The 26,685-nt window shown below is 37.4% G+C and overlaps 1 protein-coding gene and 1 pseudogene across 1 annotated transcript in view; both read right to left on the bottom strand.

Moving 5' to 3' along the window:
* CORIN (corin, serine peptidase) overlaps positions 1 to 26,685 on the bottom strand; it is a 720,658-nt gene that overhangs the window by 168,277 nt on the left and 525,696 nt on the right. The window lies entirely within an intron of this gene.
* Positions 2,010 to 3,039, bottom strand: LOC128650220 (START domain-containing protein 10-like; annotated as a pseudogene).

Raw genomic sequence — 26,685 nt, 5'->3', positions numbered from 1 at the left:
TATTTTTACATAAATATAACACATTAGCATTAATCACAATCTATTGTTGGATTATTATATTATATTATCAGCTGACAATGAGCAGTTTTCAGTGTAAACTTGATTACAAATGGCCATTTTCATTGTTTTTCATATCACCCTTGAAATTGCCATTTTGTTTTTGCTAATTGTCTAGATTAGATTATAGATAAAGAAATCAGGGAACAGCAACGCAGAAAATAATTTGTCTTGTTTTTCAGTGGTAAAGATGTTGCGCTTCAGGGCGGAAGCATTTTAGCATTGTGATCACTAGTGTAACACATAGATAATACTGGTAGAAACTATCTACTATTTGTTCATGAGAGTGCCTGCACCTACACCACTGAACTCACGGTCAATAATGCTCATTCAAGATTAAGGGCTCCATTTATTAAGCAGAGGATGCTGCTTTGGAGCCCCATCGTTTCAGGTCCGCCTGAAATGGAACCGCTGCTTCTTAACTTGTCCACCACCTTTTAGGTGACGGACTGAAATCATCCCGATCCAATACGATCGGGATAATTGACGACCCCTGCTAGCGACTGATTGGCTGCTCATTCAAGATTAAGGGCTCCATTTATTAAGCAGCTGATGCTGCTTTGGAGCCCCATCGTTTCAGGTCCGCCTGAAATGGAACCGCTGCTTCTTAACTTGTCCGCCACCTTTTAGGTGACGAACTGAAATCATCCCGATCCAATACGATCGGGATGATTGACTGCCCCTGCTAGCAGCTGATTGGCTGCCAAAGAGCAGGGGCAGCATTGCAAAAGCATCTCACCAGAAACGCTTTTGCAATATTAAATGCTGACAGCGTACGCAGTCAGCATTTAGTGGGGTTGAGCGGACATGATTCGCTACACAGAATCATGTCCGCTCAACTGTTGTTAAATCTACCCTAAAAGTTCACTAATATAATGATAGGCGTGATTGTGAATGAGTTGCGACTTAGCATGCATGGAAAAGCATCCCCTATAAAAACCCATTCACGAAGGTGTAATCTCATTTAAAGGACTCATAGGAAGATAAAAACACAGCAAGACAGCAGAGCCACAAGTTAAAGTTTAATCAAAGTTAAAATCCAGTAAAAAACATATTAGAAGAGTTTTACATAGAATCTCATAGTCACCATTTCGTTTTCAGTTTATGCCAGAATAGAAACAGGCCCTTAACTAACAATAGAAATAAAAGTTGCATAGCGACCATATAGTGATAGAAAAACAGTGCACCAGTCTGCCCATCCTGACAACTTAAAATATACATTTTTTTTTTTTTTTTAAATACAAAGCAAATTTAATATAAAAAATAATTTTAAAAAATGCACTGTATAGATCGATGTGACTCTATAACTAATGCTGTATGTATATTGCTTGCGTGCATCTAGATTTCTTTTACATTTAGATTCTAAGTAAAAGCACATATAGAGGTACTGACAGATGCAGGTACTGTAGTATCATTGTCTTTGGTTAAACAAATCTGGATTTGTTTAAAGGAATATTCCAGTCAAAATTAAACCTTCATTATTCAGATAGAGCAGGGAATCCCAAGCAACTTTCCAGTCCACTCCCACCACCATCCCCTCCCCGCTCTCCCGTTCTCCCCATTTGAATGTAAGCCTAGGAGCCGGCCCATTCCTGGCTCAGCACCCGGGCAGCGCCCGCCGATTGGTGGCTACATTTAGATACCAATCAGAAAGCGCAACCCAGGCTCCGAACCAAAAATGGGCCCGCTACCACGCCCACATTCTTGCTTTTTCAAATAAAGATAACAAGAGAACGAAGAAAAAATGACAATAGGAGCAAACCAGAAAGCTGCTCAAAATTTGCCAGCTCTATCCGAATCATGAAAGTCCAATTCTGACTAAACTATTCATTCAAGCACAGTTGAGATACAGAAGCAATATGTATATATGCAGTAAGCTGCTGGCAATATCTTAAGATTGGGTTCAAATAAAGTATGAAAACAAAAGCTACATAGGTAATGATCGATTAGGAACAAAAACATTTCTGGAGATCTAAAAAGTTTGACTAATTCTCAGTCTCATTATGTACTTGGATGTTTAACAGAGCCAGGTATAAAGGCATGGCCAAGTTACCATGTTAGGGGTTTAAATGTAACTTGTTAATAAATACTTTGTCATCGAATACCCCTTTCCATCAGTATTGCCCCTTTTGTGCTCTAATTGTCCTCATCACTGTCCTCTTTCACTTCAGATGCTTTACTTTCATCTACTTCCTCCAGGGACTCTGCTCTCTGCAAGGTAAGCTCACCCAGGTGCATTCGAGGCAAAGTGTTCTGCTCCATGTATAGCCATGGTTTATAGTCAGGTTGATTCTTAAGCTTCCAAGGTGGGTAACGTTGACAGGCCTTGTACAGACTTCGCATCAGCTTAGGAGCCAAATATTGTGCTGCTTTATTCACCATCCATTTTGGTAAAGAGCCTCTGGGATCCACCTTTGCTGTGTATGTGAGACTGCAGCTGTTCAATCCAGTGTGCTCAATAAGGTAGCCGGCTTGGAGAGATACTGCTCTGACCAGATCCTTTCTTGGGGGATACATTTTGTGTTTTACTGAGTAGTTTATAATCATGTAACAATCAGGGAGAATCAGCCATGAACGAAGCGTTACCACGTCACGATTCCTAAGTGGTTTAGGGCATTTCCAAGCGTAATATCCCACATCAACATTGGCAGAGAGTCGTGCAATATCAAAGGTTTCAATCATGCTCAAATCCCAATTTTACCTATAACTTAGGTCATGCAGTACATCAAATACTGTGCTAGCGGACACATCTGGTAAGGTCAAGCGGCTCTTAACTGTGTGTACGGTCCCATAGCCTGAAGATTTATCTTCGGGTTTCATCCACACACACATACCCCTTTTGTTGTACGAACAAATCCATCCTTCTTCTGCTAGACATTGCTTGCGTAAAGATGCAAACATTTCATCATCAGGAACACTACACATAAGATCTTGGCGAGCCATGAAAAGACTGTGGATCACTGCAGACTACCAAAGTTCTTAGTTTCCTAATATTTCCTTTAGTGCAGGAGGGACAAGAGTCTCTTATTTTCAGAAACCCTAGGTTATGACTCAATTCCTTTTGTTCTTGAGACTTTTGGTGTACAAATGCTTCTAGTAGTCTTGGTGATAATAAATAAGGGGTCTACAATAGTCCAAAGTTAAAATGTAATAGAGGATGCCTCTGTTAATGAAAGGATTTTTGTAAAGAGTGTCTCTGGAATTTAGCATTGGGTGTATTTCTGGTTGTTCATGTAAAATGTTGATAGCATCATGCTTCTCTGTAAGCCCTTAAAGATTTTGTTGTAGTAATGCCACTCTTGATTAGTTGGTGATGAAAGAAGGTGTCTTTCTCCTCATAGTGAAACAAGTAGTAGTGGTTACTAATGAAAATGATTCTGCAACAAGTTGTTTTAGTAAGCTTTGGTGATGCAGTAGTGGAAGCTGCTTCTTGAGATAATGGAGCAAAAGGGATTCTTATATAAAGGATTATGGTGAAGCATGCCCCTAGCAGCTCTAGTAAGAGGATGCCCTTGATAGCCTATAGATTGATCCTAAAGAAATATAAACTTTTTTTATATTTATATAAATTGCCAGGTTCCAATGGTCCTTCATATAGTAAGATTTCGTTCACGTAGCTTACTTTAATTCCTATTTCTCAAACATCATTCTGAACTACACTATAGATGCATTAAATCTGCAGATCTACAAAAATAAATCAAGAGTAATCCTGTACCGAGGCAGCAGTCCGGTGTTTAAAGTTTCCTGTTTTTTGAAAGTCAGATATAATAATACCTCACTCCCTACTGATAACTAATGTCAGCAACTAATCTTCCCTTTGTTAATCATTTATCTGAGTCATTTAGCTGATCCCTTATACAGGATTTGTTATGCGTCCACTGCAGGTTAACCCTAGTTTCTCATTGCTTCCCAGGTACTAACAGGTGTTCTGGGCAGCAGCTAAAATATACATTTAGGGCTAGATTACAAGTGGAGCGCTATTGTTTGCACGCAAAAGATATTGAGTTTTTGTGGCCATTTGAGCTCAACTTAAATTCTGTTCATATTACAGGTTGAAAGCAAATGCAAATGCAGAGCTCTGGTTAAAAAAAAGTGTCAGAAAAAAATAAAAAAATAATAAGTTGCACACATAACACAATCTAATAAAATTATTAAAATAAATTACAATAAAAAGATATAAGGGCTCAAAGATATGAGGCATGTCTAAATATATATATTTACGTGTATGTGTATATATATATATATATATATGATTATATGTGTGTACAAATGTATTTATATGTGTATATATGTATTTACAGACATAAATACACATAGAAACACAAATACATATGTACACACATGTGTTTGTATATATATATATATATATATATATATATATACACATATAAAATGTTCCAAAGCAAGCACTCACGACACACCAACCCTAGGGTGCTTCCAAAATTTATAAAGAAAAGCAGACACAGGGATGCACTTGCCGGGACTTCCAAATTCATCACCATTAATGTATACTGTTTTGGGGTTTCACCCCCTTCTTCAGACACAAATAAAAATGATGACACAATACTCACCCCCATCATGACTATTAAAACTTGATACACTAATGGTTGTCATGACAATATTTATATACTGAAGCGAACAGGTCGGCTAGAACTTAGTTTAATATTGGTATTGAGGCTAGCTACTTATGGGGATCTATATATACATTTTCCCTTATCCATGCGTGTTTTGGAACTAATACAATATATTTTATGTTTAAAACCGGAACGGGTGCCAGGTCGCCTTCTGCTGATGTCACTTCAGGTGAGAGGGGCTTAACTGAGCGGGAGATGTGGTGGTCGGTCTCGAAAAGTTTTAAAAGTCATGGTAAAAGTTTTAAAAGTCATGGTGGGGTTAGTAATGTGTTATTATTTTATTTGTGTCTGAAGAAGGGGATAAAATCCCAAAACGTTACACATTAAAGGTGACAAATTTGGAAGTCCCGTTGAGTGCATCCCTGTGTCATTAATGTATACTGTTTTGGGGTTTCACCCCCTTCTTCAGACACAAATAAAAATGATGACACAATACTCACCCCCATCATGACTATTAAAACTTGATACACTAATGGTTGTCATGACAATATTTATATACTGAAGCGAACAGGTCGGCTAGAACTTAGTTTAATATTGGTATTGAGGCTAGCTACTTATGGGGATCTATATATACATTTTCCCTTATCCATGCGTGTTTTGGAACTAATACAATATATTTTATGTTTAAAACCGGAACGGGTGCCAGGTCGCCTTCTGCTGATGTCACTTCAGGTGAGAGGGGCTTAACTGAGCGGGAGATGTGGTGGTCGGTCTCGAAAAGTTTTAAAAGTCATGGTAAAAGTTTTAAAAGTCATGGTGGGGTTAGTAATGTGTTATTATTTTATTTGTGTCTGAAGAAGGGGATAAAATCCCAAAACGTTACACATTAAAGGTGACAAATTTGGAAGTCCCGTTGAGTGCATCCCTGTGTCATTAATGTATACTGTTTTGGGGTTTCACCCCCTTCTTCAGACACAAATAAAAATGATGACACAATACTCACCCCCATCATGACTATTAAAAATTGATACACTAATGGTTGTCATGACAATATTTATATACTGAAGCGAACAGGTCGGCTAGAACTTAGTTTAATATTGGTATTGAGGCTAGCTACTTATGGGGATCTATATATACATTTTCCCTTATCCATGCGTGTTTTGGAACTAATACAATATATTTTATGTTTAAAACCGGAACGGGTGCCAGGTCGCCTTCTGCTGATGTCACTCCAGGTGGGAGGGGCTTAACTGAGCGGGTAATGTGGTGGTCGGTCTCAAAAAGTTTTAAAAGTCATGGTAAAAGTTTTAAAAGTCATGGTTGGGTTAGTAATGTGTTATTATTTTATTTGTGTCTGAAGAAGGGGATAAAATCCCAAAACGTTACACATTAAAGGTGACAAATTTGGAAGTCCCGGTGAGTGCATCCCTGTGTCTGCTTTAATATATATATATATATATATATATATATATATATATATATATATATATATATATATATATATATATATATATATATATATATATATATATATATATATATATATATATATATATATATATACAGTATGTATGTATATATATATATATATACAGTATATATATATTTATATCTATCTATCTATCTATCTATCTATCTATATATATATATATATATATATACATATATATATATATATATATATATATATATATATATATATATATATATATATATATATATATATACAGGGAGTGCAGAATTATTAGGCAAATTAGTATTTTGACCACATCATCCTCTTTATGCATGTTGTCTTACTCCAAGCTGTATAGGCTTTAAAGCCTACTACCAATTAAGCATATTAGGTGATGTGCATCTCTGTAATGAGAAGGGGTGTGGTCTAATGACATTAACACCCTATATCAGGTGTGCATAATTATTAGGCAACTTCCTTTCCTTTGGCAAAATGGGTCAAAAGAAGGACTTGACAGGCTCAGAAAAGTCAAAAATAGTGAGATATCTTGCAGAGGGATGCAGCACTCTTAAAATTGCAAAGCTTCTGAAGCGTGATCATCGAACAATCAAGCGTTTCATTCAAAATAGTCAACAGGGTGGCAAGAAACGTGTGGAAAAACCAAGGCGCAAAATAACTGCCCATGAGCTGAGAAAAGTCAAGCGTGCAGCTGCCAAGATGCCACTTGCCACCAGTTTGGCCATATTTCAGAGCTGCAACATCACTGGAGTGCCCAAAAGCACAAGGTGTGCAATACTCAGAGACATGGCCAAGGTAAGAAAGGCTGAAAGACGACCACCACTGAACAAGACACACAAGCTGAAACGTCAAGACTGGGCCAAGAAATATCTCAAGACTGATTTTTCTAAGGTTTTATGGACTGATGAAATGAGAGTGAGTCTTGATGGGCCAGATGGATGGGCAGTGGCTGGATTGGTAAAGGGCAGAGAGCTCCAGTCCGACTCAGATGCCAGCAAGGTGGAGGTGGAGTACTGGTTTGGGCTGGTATCATCAAAGATGAGCTTGTGGGGCCTTTTCGGGTTGAGGATGGAGTCAAGCTCAACTCCCAGTCCTACTGCCAGTTTCTGGAAGACACCTTCTTCAAGCAGTGGTACAGGAAGAAGTCTGCATCCTTCAAGAAAAACATGATTTTCATGCAGGACAATGCTCCATCACACGCGTCCAAGTACTCCATAGCGTGGCTGGCAAGAAAGGGTATAAAAGAAGAAAATCTAATGACATGGCCTCCTTGTTCACCTGATCTGAACCCCATTGAGAACCTGTGGTCCATCATCAAATGTGAGATTTACAAGGAGGGAAAACAGTACACCTCTCTGAACAGTGTCTGGGAGGCTGTGGTTGCTGCTGCACGCAATGTTGATGGTGAACAGATCAAAACACTGACAAAATCCATGGATGGCAGGCTTTTGAGTGTCCTTGCAAAGAAAGGTGGCTATATTGGTCACTGATTTGTTTTTGTTTTGTTTTTGAATGTCAGAAATGTATATTTGTGAATGTTGAGATGTTATATTGGTTTCACTGGTAAAAATAAATAATTGAAATGGGTATATATTTGTTTTTGTTAAGTTGCCTAATAATTATGCACAGTAATAGTCACCTGCACACACAGATATCCCCCTAAAATAGCTATAACTAAAAACAAACTAAAAACTACTTCCAAAACTATTCAGCTTTGATATTAATGAGTTTTTTGGGTTCATTGAGAACATGGTTGTTGTTCAATAATAAAATTAATCCTCAAAAATACAACTTGCCTAATAATTCTGCACTCCCTGTATATACTTTCCAAATCTTTCCAAATCAGACAATGTGAATGTCTGGATTTGTTTCCACATTTTGTCTCTCATAGTTGAGGTATACCTATGATGAAAATTACAGGCCTCTCTCATATTCTTAAGTGGGAGAACTTGCACAATTGGTGGCTGACTAAATACTTTTTTGCCCCACTGTATATATGTGTGTGTGGGGGTCAATTTATCAAAGCGTCAATACGCTCGCCAGACATCACTGACACGGATCTGAATACGATACCCTTATTTATCAAAAAAGCCGCCAAAAACACGTGCGTCAAATATGGTGTGAAGAGCATCGGACTGTTGTTAACTAACAGTCATCGATGTCACTGTTATTCAGGTTTTTTCCCAACTTTATTTATACCATTTCATTACTGTCCATGAATAAGCACATTTCTCTAAAGCTAATCTTTTATTTTTCAACTGTTAATGTCCAAGAAATAGCTACATTCATACCTCAACAAACAATATCTCATAGAAAGTTATTTTTATATTTATTTGTTATACAAAAAAATGATAAATTAATGTGTATTTGTATTTCTAGAAATCATGATATGCTTTTATCTCATGTTCTTTTTTATAAATGATTATTAATGTTAGAATGTGTACATATATCTTTGCACATACTTGTGTGTATATATATATATATATATATATATATATATATATAATATATATATATATATATATATATATATATATATATGTATATATATATATATATATATATATATATATATATATATATATATATATATGTGTGTGTGTGTGTTATGTCAGAAATCATTTGCAAACATATTAACATGTCCCAAAATTCCTTTTTTAGTTTTAAACAATGTTGTTTTTCATATCTCTGTGTTTATTTATACCACTATATGTATATTGTGTAAATTTATTATTATTCTGAGCAGGAATAATTGCAAATATAACATGTAATCAGGGTATCATATGTATTTATTAGCAATCAATGGATATTTTAAGAGCTGACCTAGTTTTATCTCTGTACCTGTGTAACCCCTCCTGATTGCAAACTAGTTTTAAAAACCACCCCTTCACAGGTGTTATAAATTGGGCTGGCATATAAGATGACATTTCTTACTGAAAAAGAAATTCAAGAGAAGGAAGAAATACATTGAAAATAGCATGACAGTAAAGAGTTGATTTTAATTTCTGCTGTATCTGAATCATGACAGTTTAATGTTAGGTGGGCTATCCCTTTGAGCTATCAGCTTAAGATTATATTGAATCAAGCATCAATTTGAATTTTAAAATTCTTGTCTAAAATATTACACTGTGTGTCCTAATGTCAGCATCAATGTTTATCTTTAATTCTAAATTCACATATACATACTTTCAAAGTATAATACGCAATGTAACAAATGGCACTTACAAGTTCTGCTAAGTGATCAATGACACAAGTATCAAGCATTTTGATTTGTTAATGATAGTTTAAAATGTATATTTGAATCAGATTGGCTGATGTCATAAATCATGTGATTATGCATATTCCAATCAAACGTGGTTGAAAAATTCACTAGTGTGTGGGTTTGCGTCATAATTGGTGCGAAAACTGTTGAGTCAAAATTGGTGCGAAGTGGAGAGTGTGTCTTGTATTACATGGCTTAAACATGGTGCACATAGATTTTTCACAAAAAATAAAAAGGAAGTTAGCTATATTATGTTGTGTATTTATTTCATTTTTTTCTCTATATCTATTATTGCGACAAGTTTGGAGCAAAACTTATCAAAACATTTGTAGAAATAAAATTGTGTCCTTGCTTTGAAATGAGAGACAAATTTGTAGCATAATCCATAAGTAGTAATGTATTTTTCATTTTTATCCCTATATCTACTAGTGCACCAAATGTGGAGCAATAATATTGTTTGATTTAGAAAGGGTATACAATTTTAATAGAGTTTCTAATTTACTTTTATTATATAATATACTTCATACTCTTGCAGCATTGAACATAAGCTTTCAGTGTTTTCAGACTCCCATTGAGTTCTATGGCATCCGCGACCTCAAGGGTGGCGGATTGAAAACTAGGTACGCTGCGTCGGAATACACGCAAGCGTACCTGGTAAATGTTTGATAAATTGGGAAAAGAGTCAAATAGAGTCGAATCTGAATTAGAAACATCTGTAATGACACAAGCATCGATCTGCGTCGGATTGAGATCGCGAGATCATATATTACGTCACAAATTTCAACATTTGCCGATCTTGGCGCTTGACTCCCATATTTTACCCACCCCCACCATAGAAAGAAATACCATCATAAGTACAGACTAACGTGCACCACTCCATATGTGGTTTACTTACTACATTACAACTGTGGCCTATTCTATGTAGGCAAGACAATAGATGACCTCCGAACGAGAATGGCCAACCACAGATCTGCGATTAGGACCGCCATAGATAGGGGTCAGTCAGATCAACCGGTGGAGAATATATATATATATATATATATATATATATATATACCTATATATAATCATGTATATACAGGGAGTGCAGAATTATTAGGCAAGTTGTATTTTTGAGGATTAATTTTATTATTGAACAACAACCATGTTCTCAATGAACCCAAAAAACTCATTAATATCAAAGCTGAAAAGTTTTGGAAGTAGTTTTTAGTTTGTTTTTAGTTATAGCTATTTTAGGGGGATATCTGTGTGTGCAGGTGACTATTACTGTTAATAATTATTAGGCAACTTAACAAAAAACAAATATATACCCATTTCAATTATTTATTTTTACCAGTGAAACCAATATAACATCTCAACATTCACAAATATACATTTCTGACATTCAAAAACAAAACAAAAACAAATCAGTGACCAATATAGCCACCTTTCTTTGCAAGGACACTCAAAAGCCTGCCATCCATGGATTCTGTCAGTGTTTTGATCTGTTCACCATCAACATTGCGTGCAGCAGCAACCACAGCCTCCCAGACACTGTTCAGAGAGGTGTACTGTTTTCCCTCCTTGTAAATCTCACATTTGATGATGGACCACAGGTTCTCAATGGGGTTCAGATCAGGTGAACAAGGAGGCCATGTCATTAGATTTTCTTCTTTTATACCCTTTTTTGCCAGCCACGCTTTGTAGTACTTGGACGCGTGTGATGGAGCATTGTCCTGCATGAAAATCATGTTTTTCTTGAAGGATGCAGACTTCTTCCTGTACCACTGCTTGAAGAAGGTGTCTTCCAGAAACTGGCAATAGGACTGGGAGTTGAGCTTGACTCCATCCTCAACCCGAAAAGGCCCCACAAGCTCATCTTTGATGATACCAGCCCAAACCAGTACTCCACCTCCACCTTGCTGGCGTCTGAGTCGGACTGGAGCTCTCTGCCCTTTACCAATCCAGCCACGGGCCCATCCATCGGGCCCATCAAGACTCACTCTCATTTCATCAGTCCATAAAACCTTAGAAAAATCAGTCTTGAGATATTTCTTGGCCCAGTCTTGACGTTTCAGCTTGTGTGTCTTGTTCAGTGGTGGTCGTCTTTCAGCCTTTCTTACCTTGGCCATGTCTCTGAGTATTGCACACCTTGTGCTTTTGGGCACTCCAGTGATGTTGCAGCTCTGAAATATGGCCAAACTGGTGGCAAGTGGCATCTTGGCAGCTGCATGCTTGACTTTTCTCAGTTCATGGGCAGTTATTTTGCGCCTTTGTTTTTCCACACGCTTCTTGCGACCCTGTTGACTATTTTGAATGAAACGCTTGATTGTTCAATGATCACGCTTCAGAAGCTTTGCAATTTTAAGAGTGCTGCATCCCTCTGCAAGATATCTCACTATTTTTGACTTTTCTGAGCCTGTCAAGTCCTTCTTTTGACCCATTTTGCCAAAGGAAAGGAAGTTGCCTAATAATTATGCACACCTGATATAGGGTGTTGATGTCATTAGACCACACCCCTTCTCATTACAGATATGCACATCACCTAATATGCTTAATTGGTAGTAGGCTTTCGAGCTTATACAGCTTGGAGTAAGACAACATGCATAAAGAGGATGATGTGGTCAAAATACTAATTTGCCTAATAATTCTGCACTCCCTGTATATATATATATATATATATATATATATATATATATATATATATATATATATATAAATATAGCTATAAATATATATTTGTGGAAAAATCCATCATATATATATTTAAATATATCTTTAATAATTAATAGAACATATTATGCTATGTGCAGAACATTGGATTATGAAATATGCAATATCATCTTCTTATATTGTGCTTTTAAATAACCGAAATTGTGTTTGCATGACTTGTGAGAGTTTTTTCAACTTTTTCGGCTCTATTGAAGTCTTTGGAGGAATGTGACTTCTCAACGTCTATTTATTAGCGCGACTTTGTGAATGCAAGAGCGCAAACTATTTACTTTCAAATCGTAAATTTGAGTGTGAAAAAAATACTTCCAGCAGTTTTAATGCTCGAACATGAGTGCAAACTACCGCTCCACTCATAATCTGGTCCTAAGATGGGTTAGAAGTGGTACAGATGGGAATGGATAGCAATAGTTAAATATGAAAGTCATGACTAAGAAATCTCCTTTAAGAACACGTTTTTAATAACAGTACTATTAGTGACAATCACATCAGTGCGATTGAGACTAGAAATCAAATATGAAAAATGTAATTTAAAAATAAGCCATTTGTAGATGTTGGTGTCCTGTAGTGACTGTACCTGCAGATCGCCTTAGCTGTACACAATATTACTTGATGATGTGCCTATTATTATTATTATTATTGTATTATTATTATTATCAGGTATTTGAAGATCTTCAACAGATTCCACAGCGCTATAAACATAGGTGGTATACAAGGTCACCTTTATAGGGATAAAATTTGGTAGAGGGCCCTACCGAGAGTTGCACTGTTGTAGTCGGCTCTTATGAAGGTGATCTACAAACAGCTGGGCTCATGGGTTTACAAGCTAAGGGATTCAAGGGGATAGAAATGGAGTTAGGAAAGGTTAGTGTAGGTTGAATGCATCCCTGAATAGTAGCGTCTTTAGGGAGCGCTTGAAGCTTACAAAACTAGGGGAAAGTTTTGTGGAGCGAGGCAGAGAGTTCCATAAGATGGGAGCCAGTCTGGAGAAGTCCTGGAAATGGGAATGTGAGGAGGTAACAAGAGAGGAGGAGAGTAGGAGATCATGAGCAGAGTGAAGGGGACAGGAGGGAGAGTATCTGGAGACAAGGTCTGCGATATAGGGGGGAGCACTGCTGTTCAGGACTTTGTATGTTAGAGTCCGAATTTTGTGTTTAATCCTGGAAGCAAGGGGAAGCCATTTAATGGATTGGCAGAGAAGTACAGCAGATGAAGAGCGACGTGTAAGGAAGATGAGTGAGGCAGAGGCATTCATTATGGATTGTTAAGGAGCTAGGCGGCAGCTAGAGAGACCAGAGAGGATGGAGTTGCAGTAGTCGAGGTGGGAAAAAATGAGAGTGGATTAAAATCTTAGTTGCGTCTTGTGTAAGGAAATGTCTAATGTTAGAGATATTTTCAAGTTGGAAGTGGCAGACTTTAGCCAAGGACTATATGTGAGGAGTGAAAGAAAGATCTGAGTCAATTGTGACCCCAAGACAATGGGCATGGGAGGTAGGGGTAATGATGGAGTTATCGACAGTTATGGAGAAATGGGGGGTGGAAGAAGGGGGAAAAATAAGGAGCTCAGTTTTGGAGAGATTTAGCTTAAGGTAGTGAGAGGATATCCAGGATGAGATATGAGAAAGACGGTTAGTGACACGGGTTAGCAAGGAAGGAGCTAGGTCTGGTGCAGAGAGGTAGATTTGGGTGTCATTGGCATACAAATGATATTGAAACCTGTGGGACTTTATTAAGGAACCTAATGATGATGTGTAGATTGAGAAGAGAAGGGGACCAAGGACAGAGCATTGCGTTACCCCAACAGAAAGTGGTAACATGTAGAGGATTCGCGAGAGAAGGCTACACTAAATGTACGGTTACACGGGTAGAAAGAGAACCACAAGAGAGCTGTGTCTCAAATGCCAAAGGATTGGAGGATTTGGAGCAAAAGAGGGTGGTCAACAGTATCAAAGGCCTAAACATATGTAAATGAGTGCAACGTTTCCTGTATGCAGCCTCTCCAATAGTGATGAAAGGAGCTTTAATGAACCAATAACATGTATATTAATAAACCTCTAGATTAGAATGTCTCCAGTGGGCATTTCAGAGTGTTTGACATATATGCAAGATAACAGACTGTTTAGAAACAGCTATGAAATACTTTTAAAATTGTCTAAATTGCCCTTTCAAGGATCAAGTGCCTAGAGGTGTTGCATTTGATAAACCAAAAATGGTCTCAAAAAGCTGTTGAAAAGTGACCCGAAAAATGTATCGTAATTGCTGAGATCTTTTTAGCTCCATAGGGAGGATCCAAAAAGCCATTAGCGAGTGTGGGATTTATCTGAAAACACCCAAAGAAAGAGCCAAAAACGCTGCTTCCAATAGATTGTGATCAAGGCCTAAAAAATATTAGCAGATATTTATAGGTTAACTAATGCTGAATACTCTAAATGTTATAATCATGCTGTTGATTTCAAGTACAAAAAATACTTTCTGATGTACAGAGATTAGATCATTTGTAACACTTGTGTCATGCTTTTAGCACGCTATCATGTTTCTAAAAAGTCATCACACTTTTGCATTCTAAACTTAAATCACATTTTGTTCAGCATTTTTAAAGTTGTCTGCAAATGTACTGATGTCAGATTCACAAATCTTCTTTATGTCACATCTCTCTTAATTTAAATGGACATTCAGGTCAAAATGTAAATGAATTACATCTTTAAATAGAAACATATTTGCAATGTACATATATTGGCAAAAATGCTCCTAGTAAAAGTTACCACCTTTTTAGCATTTTTCTATGCACATGCATGTGAAGCATAGCTAGATATTCTCATTGCACTGCAGCTGCTCGGATCGCCAGTGGGACTTGTACCATGTAAGCAATTAACAAATTAATTTTTGTAAGTGTACTTTGTAATATATTTTTGATGTGTTGCGCTAAACAGTCAACCAGAGCTCTGAGGACACGGTAATCATTCTAGCGCTAATCACGATTGTACTCAAGCGATTGCGTTTATTTTCAATTTGTAATACCAGTGGTAAACCCGATGCGCGCAAACACCCACAATAAACCCCTAATCGCTCACATGCAAATGTTTGGGCTCCACTCGTAATCTGGCTAAATGTGATTAATACATTTACAACATAAATGTTTTGATTCTTAAAACCTTATTCTCATACATTTTGCACTGTATATACATTCTATATATGAGCATTGTCTTTGGCAACGTTTAGTAGTTTGTGTTGACTCGACATATTTAGTATCACACTGAAGTTATTAGAATAGGGTGGCCCGATTTTTTATTTTTAATGTGATTGTTTTTTTTTCTCTAACACATTGCCCCTTTGGGGCCTATTTATCATATGTCTGTCGGACCTCATTCCACACTGCGGATCAGGTCCGACAGACATCGCTGAATGCGGAGAGCAATAGGCTCTCTGCATTCAGCATTGCACCAGCAGCTCTTGTGAGCTGCTGGTACAACGCCGCCCCCCTGCCGACTCGCGGCCAATCGGCCGCCAGCAGGGGGGTGTCAATCAACCCGATCGTACTCGATAGTGTTGATTTCCGGCGATTCCTGTCCGCCTCATCAGAGCAGGCGGACCGGGTTATGGAGCAGCAGTCTGAACACTCGCCAGAAACACGGGTCTTCAAGCTCCATTCAGAGCTTGATAGATAGGCCCCTTTGTCTTCAGAACTTTTTGAATAGACAACAAAATGTTCTGTTTTTATCATGACTGTTTTCTGTTTTAATTTTGTTATTTTATATACTGTATATGCAAAGCTTGGGCTGGTATTATTTTTATATCCATTGCAGAGCTATGTTATGCACTGTCCGCAGCTGTCTGCAGCTCTGCAGCCAAGGAATTACAGTTCCCTACATGGTGTGTGGTGGACATGGAGGCGGGAGAAACCTGCGTGCCTTTTTGGTGGTGTATGATTGGGAGTGGGGGGGCAGCTTATGAGCAAAGAGACAGTTGAGCAGCAGAGACAGAGTCGATCTGCAGAGAGAGAGATCAATTGAACACCAGAGAACAGATGAACATCATAGAGAGAGTTGAAAAGCAGAGAAAAGTAGAGTATGTTGACTGTCGTCAATGAAGTGTCAACCTATATTAGAAGTATGATTGACTTCAATCAAAATAGGAAAGTATGCACGGTTATCAATACATATACCAGCCTGTATACAGGAAATTATAGGATATCAAAGCAAATTATTTAGTAATCCAAACCTTAACTTCTCTAGACTTTGTCATATTTAAATGACCCATACAGAGTTACATAAGTTTATTTTAGCAGAAAATTGAGAATAGTCTTGGTTACTCAAAGCATCTGGCCTTAATTTTGAGTCCATGTGGCACATCAAATAATATTTATTTCTTTTTACTTGTTTGAATTAGTCCAAAACAGTGACCTAAGTGTTACTATTATTTTATGGAAATACAATAAACTAATATTTGCTATCAAATCTGAGGCTTATTAAAAAACACAGCTTATTTTTTTGCAATTTAGTATGTTGGAGTATTGGTAAGACAATGGCAAATATACAGATGTAAGAATTTTACTTGAATTACAAGAGTTATTGAAGTGAACTGGGGCCCTCTGGTAACAAAATATTTATCTAAACTTACACTCCAAAGATAAATATATAACCTTTAGCTTTTTGGACCAGCTAATTATTGTTCTATGTAGTAACTCAAATAGAGGCTAATAGAACATTTTCTAAACATCTTCCAAACATTTTTTTTTTTTAATTCTAGGAAAAAAACATTAATTTTACTTTGAGATAAATCATTCTTTGCATTTAGATTTAGTTCTCTTAAAGGGACATTACCTTTGTAGAGATTATGCTATAAAACGTTTATATGTAGCAAAACAACGATGCAATAATTTTTCATGATTTATTTTGCCTTCTTTTTCTGTAATATAATTCTAAAAACAATGAGATTTAAAATTTTTGATAAAAGTGTAGACTCCAAATTAAAACTGCCATATCCTACACAGTCATTGCTTTTATAATGGTCCCTAATTAAACACAGAAGGAAAAAAAAGGTTACAACATGGCTGCAAACATTGCTTAATGGACACTAAAACTTTATATTGGTTATCTAAAAATTGAAGAAATAATTATTATTTAAAAAAAAAAAAAAATTAATAATTTTATCTAGCATTTATTTAGTGTTATACAGATTGTGCTCTCATCAGGATGCCAGGATATAAATGCTAAACTGAAATCATAAGAGTCTTAGCTTGGAGTGGAAGAAAAATCCTCTCATATAAATGACTTCTTTAATGTCTTGGTTCTAATGTACAGGTAAACTAAAGGAGAGAGACTGGTGGAAGGGCAGAATTATTATCAGCTACATAGGTTTAGCAAACTCAATAACAATTAAAATGTAGATGTTTATTTGCTTCAACTCTGAACAAAAGTAAGTCTGGTGACAGCTCAGAAAGCAAACAATTAGCACTGAGCCTTTACCCAATTAGATGCCAATTTATTTTAAGCTACACCTATGAGTAAGCTTACTGTTCCTGACAAAACCCTTTAAAACTCTTCCTTGAGGTCCATTATATTTACCATCTTTCAAAAACTCATCCAAATGCATTAGAAAACTAATGGCTAGATTACGAGTTTTGCGTTATGAGTGAAAAAGCAGCGTTATGGGTTATAACGCTGCTTTTTCACTACTGCTGCTATTACGAGTCTTGTCAAAAAAGCTGTACCGCACACTTTTTTGGCCGTAACGCAAATTAACTTACGCAATTTGCGTAAAGTCTTCTTTCAATGGGACTTCCATAGTGCCGATATTACAAGCTTTTTCTGGGAGGCCAAAAAGTGAGCGGTACAGCGTATCCCACAAGATTCGTAACGCAATCTAAAGTCAGTAGTTATGAGTTTTATGCTACAAAGCTGTAGCATAAAACTCATAACTAAAGTGCTAAAAAGTACACTTACACCCATAAACTACCTATTAACCCCTAAACCGAGGCCCTCCCGCATTGCAAACACTAAAATAAAATTATTAACCCCTAATCTGCCGCTCCCGACATCCCCGCCACTATAATAAACATAATAACCCCTAAACCGCCACACTCCCGCCTCGCAAACACTAGTTAAATATTATTAACCCCTAATCTGCTGTCCCTAGCATCGCCGCAACCTACATTACAGTTATTAACCCATAAACTGCCAACCCCAACGTTGCCGACACTATACTGAAGTTATTAACCCCTAAACCTAAGTCTATCCCTAACCCTAACACCCCCTAACTTAAATATAATTAAAATAAATCTAAATAAAAATTACTATCATTACCTGAATAATTCCTATTTAAAACTAAATACTTACCTATAAAATACAGGGAGTGCAGAATTATTAGGCAAATGAGTATTTTGACCGCATCATCCTCTTTATGCATGTTGTCTTACTCCAAGCTGTATAGGCTCGAAAGCCTACTACCAATTAAGCATATTAGGTGATGTGCATCTCTGTAATGAGAATGGGTGTGGTCTAATGACATCAACACCCTATATCAGGTGTGCATAATTATTAGGCAACTTCCTTTCCTTTTGCAAAATGGGTCAAAAGAAGGACTTGACAGGCTCAGAAAAGTAAAAAATAGTGAGATATCTTGCAGAGGGATGCAGCACTCTTAAAATTGCAAAGCTTCTGAAGTGTGATCATCGAACAATCAAGCGTTTCATTCAAAATAGTCAACAGGGTCGCAAGAAGCGTGTGGAAAAACCAAGGCGCAAAATAACTGCCCATGAACTGAGAAAAGTCAAGCGTGCAGCTGCCAAGATGCCACTTGCCACCAGTTTGGCCATATTTCAGAGCTGCAACATCACTGGAGTGCCCAAAAGCACAAGGTGTGCAATACTCAGAGACATGGCCAAGGCCAAGGCCAAGGCAAGAAAGGCTGAAAGACGACCACCACTGACCAAGACACACAAGCTGAAACGTCAAGACTGGGCCAAGAAATATCTCAAGACTGATTTTTCTAAGGTTTTATGGACTGATGAAATGAGAGTGAGTCTTGATGGGCCAGATGGATGGGCCCGTGGCTGGATTGGTAAAGGGCAGAGAGCTCCAGTCCGACTCAGATGCCAGCAAGGTGGAGGTGGAGTACTGGTTTGGGCTGGTATCATCAAAGATGAGCTTGTGGGGCCTTTTTGGGTTGAGGATGGAGTCAAGTTCAACTCCCAGTCCTACTGCCAGTTTCTGGAAGACACCTTCTTCAAGCAGTGGTACAGGAAGAAGTCTGCATCCTTCAAGAAAAACATGATTTTCATGCAGGACAATGCTCCATCACACGCGTCCAAGTACTCCACAGCGTGGCTGGCAAGAAAGGGTATAAAAGAAGAAAATCTAATGACATGGCCTCCTTGTTCACCTGATCTGAACCCCATTGAGAACCTGTGGTTCATCATCAAATGTGAGATTTACAAGGAGGGAAAACAGTACACCTCTCTGAACAGTGTCTGGGAGGCTGTGGTTGCTGCTGCACGCAATGTTGATGGTGAACAGATCAAAACACTGACAGAATCCATGGATGGCAGGCTTTTGAGTGTCCTTGCAAAGAAAGGTGGCTATATTGGTCACTGATTTGTTTTTGTTTTGTTTTTGAATGTCAGAAATGTATATTTGTGAATGTTGAGATGTTATATTGGTTTCACTGGTAAAAATAAATAATTGAAATGGGTATATATTTGTTTTTTGTTAAGTTGTCTAATAATTATGCACAGTAATAGTCACCTGCACACACAGATATCCCCCTAAAATAGCTATAACTAAAAACAAACTAAAAACTACTTCCAAAACTATTCAGCTTTGATATTAATGAGTTTTTTGGGTTCATTGAGAACATGGTTGTTGTTCAATAATAAAATTAATCCTCAAAAATACAACTTGCCTAATAATTCTGCACTCCCTGTAAACCCTAAGATAGCTACAATATAACTAATAGTTACATTGTATCTAGCTTAGGTTTTATTTTTATTTTACAGGCAAGTTTGTATTTATTTTAACTAGGTAGAATAGTTACTAAATAGGTATTAACTAGTTACTAACTACCTAGCTAAAATAAATACAAATGTACCTGTAAATTAAAACCTAACCTGAGTTACACTAACACCTAACCTTACACTACAATTAAATACATTACATAAATTAAATACAATCACCTAAATTGCCAAAAAAACAAACACTAAATTACACACAAAAAAAAAAAAGAAATGATCAGATATTTAAACTAATTACACCAAATCTAATAGCTCTATCAAAATAAAAAGCCACCCCAAAATAAAAAAAACCCTAGCCTAAACTAAACTACCAATAGCCCTTAAAAGGGCCTTTTGCGGGGCATTGCCCCAAAAAAATCAGCTCTTTTAAAAAAGGGCATTTAGATGGGCATTGCCCTTAAAAGGGCATTTAGCTCTTTTTCAATTGCCAAAACCCTAATCTAAAAATAAAACCCACACAATAAACTCTTAAAAAACCTAACACTAACCCCCTAAGATCCACTTACAGTTTTGAAAACTTCCATCCTCAATGAAGCCGGGAGAAGTCTTCATCCAAGCGGCAAGAAGTCCTCAACGAAGCCAGGAGAAGTCTTCATCCAAGCCGGCAGAAGTGTTCCTCCAGACGGGCAGAAGTCTTCATCCAGACGGCATCTTCTATCTTCATCCATCCGGCTCGGAGCGGGTACATCTTCAAGACATCCGTCCATCTCCAATCAGCCAATAGAATGTGAGCTCAATCTTATTAGCTGATTGCATCAGCCAATAGGATTTTTTCACCTTAAATTCCGATTGGGTGATAGAATTCTATCAGCCAATCAGAATTCAAGGGATGCCATCTTGGATAACGTCACTTAAAGGAACCTTCATTCAGGAAGAAGACTTTGATTGAAGAGGATGCTCTGCGCCGGATGTCTTGAAGATGGACCCGCTCCGTGCCGGATGGATGAAGATAGAAGATGCCGTCTGGATGAAGACTTCTGCCTGTCTGGAGGAAGACTTCTCCCGGCTTCGTTGAGGACCTCTTGCCGCTTGGATGAAGACTTCTCCCGGCTTCGTTGAGGATGGATGTCCAGTCTTCAAAACTGTAAGTGGATCTTCGGGGGTTAGTGTTAGTTTTTTTTTAAGGGTTTATTGGGTGGGTTTTATTTTTAGATTAGGGTTTGGGCAATTGAAAAAGAGCTAAATGCCCTTTTAAGGGCAATGCCCATCCAAATGCTCTTTTCAGGGCAATGGGGAGCTTAGGTTTTTTTAGTTAGGATTTTATTTGGGGAGTTGGGTGTGTGGGTGGTGGGTTTTACTGTTGGGGGGTGTTAGGTGTTAGTGTAACTCAGGTTAGGTTTTATTTTATAGGTCAATTTGTATTTATTTTATCTAAGTAGTTAGTAAATAGTTAATAACTATTTAGTAACTATTCTACCTAGTTAAAATAAATACAAACTTACCTGTAAAATAAAAATAAACCCTAAGCTAGCTAAAATGTAACTATTAGTCTACTATCAAAAGTAGCCCGCTGGTATTTAGAGTCAGACAGGAAAGGGTCTACCGCTCACTTTCTTTCCGCGACTCCAGGCTACCGCAGATCCCCTTACGTCATTTGCGTATCCTATCTTTTCTATGGGATTTGCCTAACGCTGGTATTTGGAGTCTTGGAAGAAGTGAGCGGTAGATCCTCTACCGTCAAGAAAAGTCAGTAGTTAAGAGCTTTATCGGCTAACGCCGGAACATAAAGCTCCTAACTACTGTGCTATAAAGTACACTAACACCCATAAACTACCTATGAATCCCTAAAACGAGGCCCCACCACATCACAAACCCTATAATAAAAAAATGTAACCCCTAATCTGCCGACCGGACACCGCCGCAACCTACATTATCGCTATGAACCCCTAATCTGCTGTCTCTAACATCGCCGACACCTATATTATATTTATTACCTCCTAATCTGCCCCCCAAATGTCGCCGTCACCTACCTACAATTATTAACCCCTAATCTGCCGACTGGACCTCGCCGCCACTATAATAAATGTATTAACCCCTGAACCGCCGTACTCCCACCTCGCAAACACTATAATATATTTTATTAACCCCTAATCTACCCTCCCTAACATCGCCGCCACCTACCTACAATTATTAACCCCTAATCTGCCGCCCCCACCGTTGCCGCTACTATAATAAAGTTATTAACCCCTAAACCTAAGTCTAACCCTAACCCTAACAGCCCCTAAATTAAATATAATTTAAATTAATCTAAATAAATTTACTATAATTAAATAAATTATTCCTATTTAAAACTAAATATTTACTTATAAAATAAACCCTAATATAGCTACAATATAACTAATAGTTACATTGTAGCTATTTTAGGATTTATATTTATTTTACAGGCAACTTTGTATTTATTTTAGCTAGGTACAATAGCTATTAAATACACCTAATCTAAGCCCATTAATAAAATAAAAAAGCCCCCAAAATAATAAAATGCCCTAACCTATTCTAAATTAAAAAGTAATCAGCTCTTTTACCAGCCCTTAAAAGGGCCTTTTGCAGGGCATTGCCCCAAAGTAATCAGCTCTTTTACCTGTAAATAAACATACAATACCCCCCCAACATTAAAACCCACCACCCACATACCCCTACTCTAACCCACCCAAACCCCAATAAACCTAACACTAACCCCCTGAAGATCTCCCTACCTTGAGTCGTCTTCACCCAGCCGAGCCGAATTCTTCATCCAAGCGGAGCAAGAAGATGTCCTCCATCTAGTAGAAGTATTCATCCAAGCGGCGTCTTCTATCTTCATCCATCCGGAGCCATCTTCCATCCAGCCGACGCGTAGCCATCCTCTTCAACCGACGGACTAACGACGAATGAAGGTTCCTTTAAGGGACGTCATCCAAGATGGCGTCCCTCGAATTCCGATTGGCTGATCTGGTGTCCTCCATCCGGTAGAAGTCTTCATCCAAGCGGTGCAAGAAGAGGTCCTCCATCTAGTAGAAGTATTCATCCAAGCAGCGTCTTCTATCTTCATCCATCTGGAGCCATCTTCCATCCAGCCGACGCGTAGCCATCCTCTTCAACCGACGGACTAGGTTCCTTTAAGGGACGTCATAAAAGATTGCGTCCCTCGAATTCCGATTGGCTTGTAGGATTCTAACAGCCAATCAGAATTAAGGTAAGATCAATCTGATTGGCTTATCCAATCAGCCAGTCGGATTGACCTTGCATTCTATTGGCTGTTCAGATCAGCCAATAGAATGCGAGGTCAATCGGATTGGCTGATTGGATCAGCCAATCGGATTGAACTTCAATCTGATTGGCTGATTGAATCAACCAATCAGATTTTTCCTACCTTAATTCCGATTGGCTGATAGAATCCTATCAGCCAATCGGAATTCGAGGGACGCCATCTTGGATGACGTCCCTTAAAGGAACCTTCATTCGTTGTTAGTCCGACGGTTGAAGAGGATGGCTCCGCGTCGGCTGGATGGAAGATGGCTCCGCTCTGGATGGATGAAGATAGAAGACGCCGCTTGGATGAATACTTCTACCGGATGGAGGACCTCTTCTTGCACCGCTTGGATGAAGACTTCTACCGGATGGATGACATCTTCTTGCTCCACTTGGATGAAGAATTCGGCTCGGCTGGGTGAAGACGACTCAAGGTAGGGAGATCTTCAGGGGGTTAGTGTTAGGTTTATTTAAGGGGGGATTGGGTGGGTTAGAGTAGGGGTATGTGGGTGGTGGGTTTTAATGTTGGGGGGTATTGTATTTTTATTAACAGGTAAAAGAGCTGATTACTTTGGGGCAATGCCCCGCAAAAGGCTCTATAAAGGGCTGGTAAAAGAGCTGATTACTTTTTAATTTAGAATAGGGTAGGGCATTTTATTATTTTGGGGGGCTTTTTTATTTTATTAGGAGGCTTAGATTAGGTGTAATTAAACTTCTTGTAAAAAAAAATATTTTCTGTAATTTAGTGGGTTTTTTTGTATTATAGATTAGTTTATTTAATTGTATTTTAGTTTAGCTAATTGTAGTTAATTTATTTAATTTAGTTAATTTACTTTTTGATAGTGTAGTGTTAGGTGTATTTGTAACTTAGGTTAGGATTTATTTTACAGGTAATTTTGTAATTATTTTAACTAGGTAGCTATTAAATAGTTATTAACTATTTAATAGCTATTGTACCTAGTTAAAATAAATAGAAAGTTGCCTGTAAAATAAATATAAATCCTAAAATAGCTACAATGTAACTATTAGTTATATTGTAGCTATATTAGGGTTTATTTTATAGGTAAGTATTTAGTTTTAAATAGGAATAAAGTATTTAATGATAGTAAATTTATTTCGTTTTATTTAAATTATATTTAACTTAGGGGGGTGTTAGGGTTAGGGTTAGACTTAGGTTTAGGGGTTAATAACTTTATTATAGTAGCGGAGACGTTGGGGGCGGCAGATTAGGGGTTAATATGTGTAGGTAGGTGGCGGCGATGTTAGGGAGGGCAGATTAGGGGTTAATACTATTTATTATAGTGTTTGCGAGGCGGGAGTGCGGCGGTTTAGGGGTTAATACATTTATTATAGTGGCGGCAAGGTCCGGACAGCAGATTAGGGGTTAATAAGTGTAGGTAGGTGGCGGTGACATTGGGAGGGGCAGATTAGGGGGTAATAAATATAATATAGGTGTCGGCGATGTTAGGGGTAGTAGATTAGGGGTTCATAGCTATAATGTAGGTGGCGGCAGTGTCCGGAGCGGCAGATTAGGGGTTAATAATATAATGCAGGTGTCAGCGATAGCGGGGGTGGCAGATTAGGGGTTAATAAATGTAAGATTAGGGGTGTTTAGACTCGGGGTTCATGTTAAGGTGTTAGGTGTAGACTTAGAGAATGTTTCCCCTAGGAAACAATGGGGCTGCGTTAGGAGCTGAACGCTGCTTTTTTGCAGGTGTTAGGTTTTTTTCCAGCCAGCTCAGCCCCATTATTTCCTATGGGGATATCGTGCACGAGCACGTTTTTCCAGCTTACCGCTACTGTAGGCAACGCTGGTATTGAGGGTTGAAGTGGAGCTAAATTATGCTCAACGCTTCCTTTTCTGAGGCTAACGCAGCCATTCAGACAACTCTAAATACCAGCGTTGTCTTAAGGGTGCGCTGGAAAAAAAAGCAGCGTTAGCACCGTGGGTCTTTACTGACAAAACTCTAAATCTAGGCGTAAGTTTTGCTGATTGAACCCATGCTATGAATTAGATTAGCATTAAAATGTGTAATAATGTATAGTTAAAAAAAAAACCTTGCAAATAATCTACCAAGTGTACGACATTTAACTGCATTGATAAATACTAGAAAGCAAATTTGTGCATACTGCAAACATGTTTCTATTCTAAAACACATTTTAAATTTGGCTTTTATGCCCCCAAATTTTTTTTAACTATATTTAGTTTAGCACATACTTATTTTATAGTTATTAGTTGAAAAACAAAAACATTAATTCAGGAAGAAAATCATCTTTCTTTCTCTTTCAAAAAAACATTTTATGCCTCAGAACACTAAATAAAGAAAGAATATGGGCACTGGGTACACTTTACAGATCACTGTAGCAAAACCCCCCCAAAAAAACAACCGTCCCCCACGCCCCCCAAAAAAACTTTTCTTTTGCTGTCACTCAGAATAAAATGGAGTCTAGGCATGTGGCCTCAAGTGATGACTGCATTAATATAAGTAGCACACGTTTTGCCGCTCACATGAGCTACTGTAGTATATATTATTGGAATGTGCATTCAGTGCAAATGTTTGCCTACCTTAACCCACCCCCAAAAAAACATATTTACTGAAAACTCAGACCAAAATGTTTTAACAATATGCTAACTACATACAGTGTAAAAGTACATCGTTCTTCTTATTGGTCTATTGGATATTTTCAGGATAGCTTGACCTGAGAGCTCTGGTTAACTGTTACGTGAAACAAAAAAGTAACACAAAATACATTAAAAAAAACATTGCGAAGTACAGTTACACTCATAATAACACCATCTAATAAAAAATATTTTAAAAATAATATTGCATAAAAAAGTTATAAGGGCTCAAAGATATGAAGTCTCAGGTGTTAGGGAAAAAAAAGGCAGGCAAAGGGATTTAACATAGAGATACATACATATTCATTTCTAAATATGTATATACTGTATATGTATAAATAAATGCATATATGTACATATGTATTTATGTGTGTACATATGTATTTATATGTGTATATATATGTATTTACTGACAAATATACACATATAAACACATAAATACATATGTACACACATAAGACATGTAAGTGCATTGGAGTCCTTTGCAGTTAAGTAGACAAAAACATGCAAAAGTATGAAATATTAATTTTTAAGTGTATTTATTGTAAATATTTAACATTCCAATATGTTCTATGTATTTCTAAAGAGATATTCCTTTATATATCTGTATAAATCTATATCTATATATCTATATATATAAATAGGTATAAATATATTTGTTCCAAAAAAATCAGATATATGTAGAAATATGTACCTGTATTTCTGAATAAATAGAACATATTCTTCCATGTAAAGAACATTGGAATATGAAATATT

Source organism: Bombina bombina, chromosome 2, assembly GCF_027579735.1.
Source record: "Bombina bombina isolate aBomBom1 chromosome 2, aBomBom1.pri, whole genome shotgun sequence".
In the NCBI taxonomy this organism is placed as follows: domain Eukaryota; kingdom Metazoa; phylum Chordata; class Amphibia; order Anura; family Bombinatoridae; genus Bombina; species Bombina bombina.
This window is presented reverse-complemented; position numbering and strand designations above follow the sequence as displayed.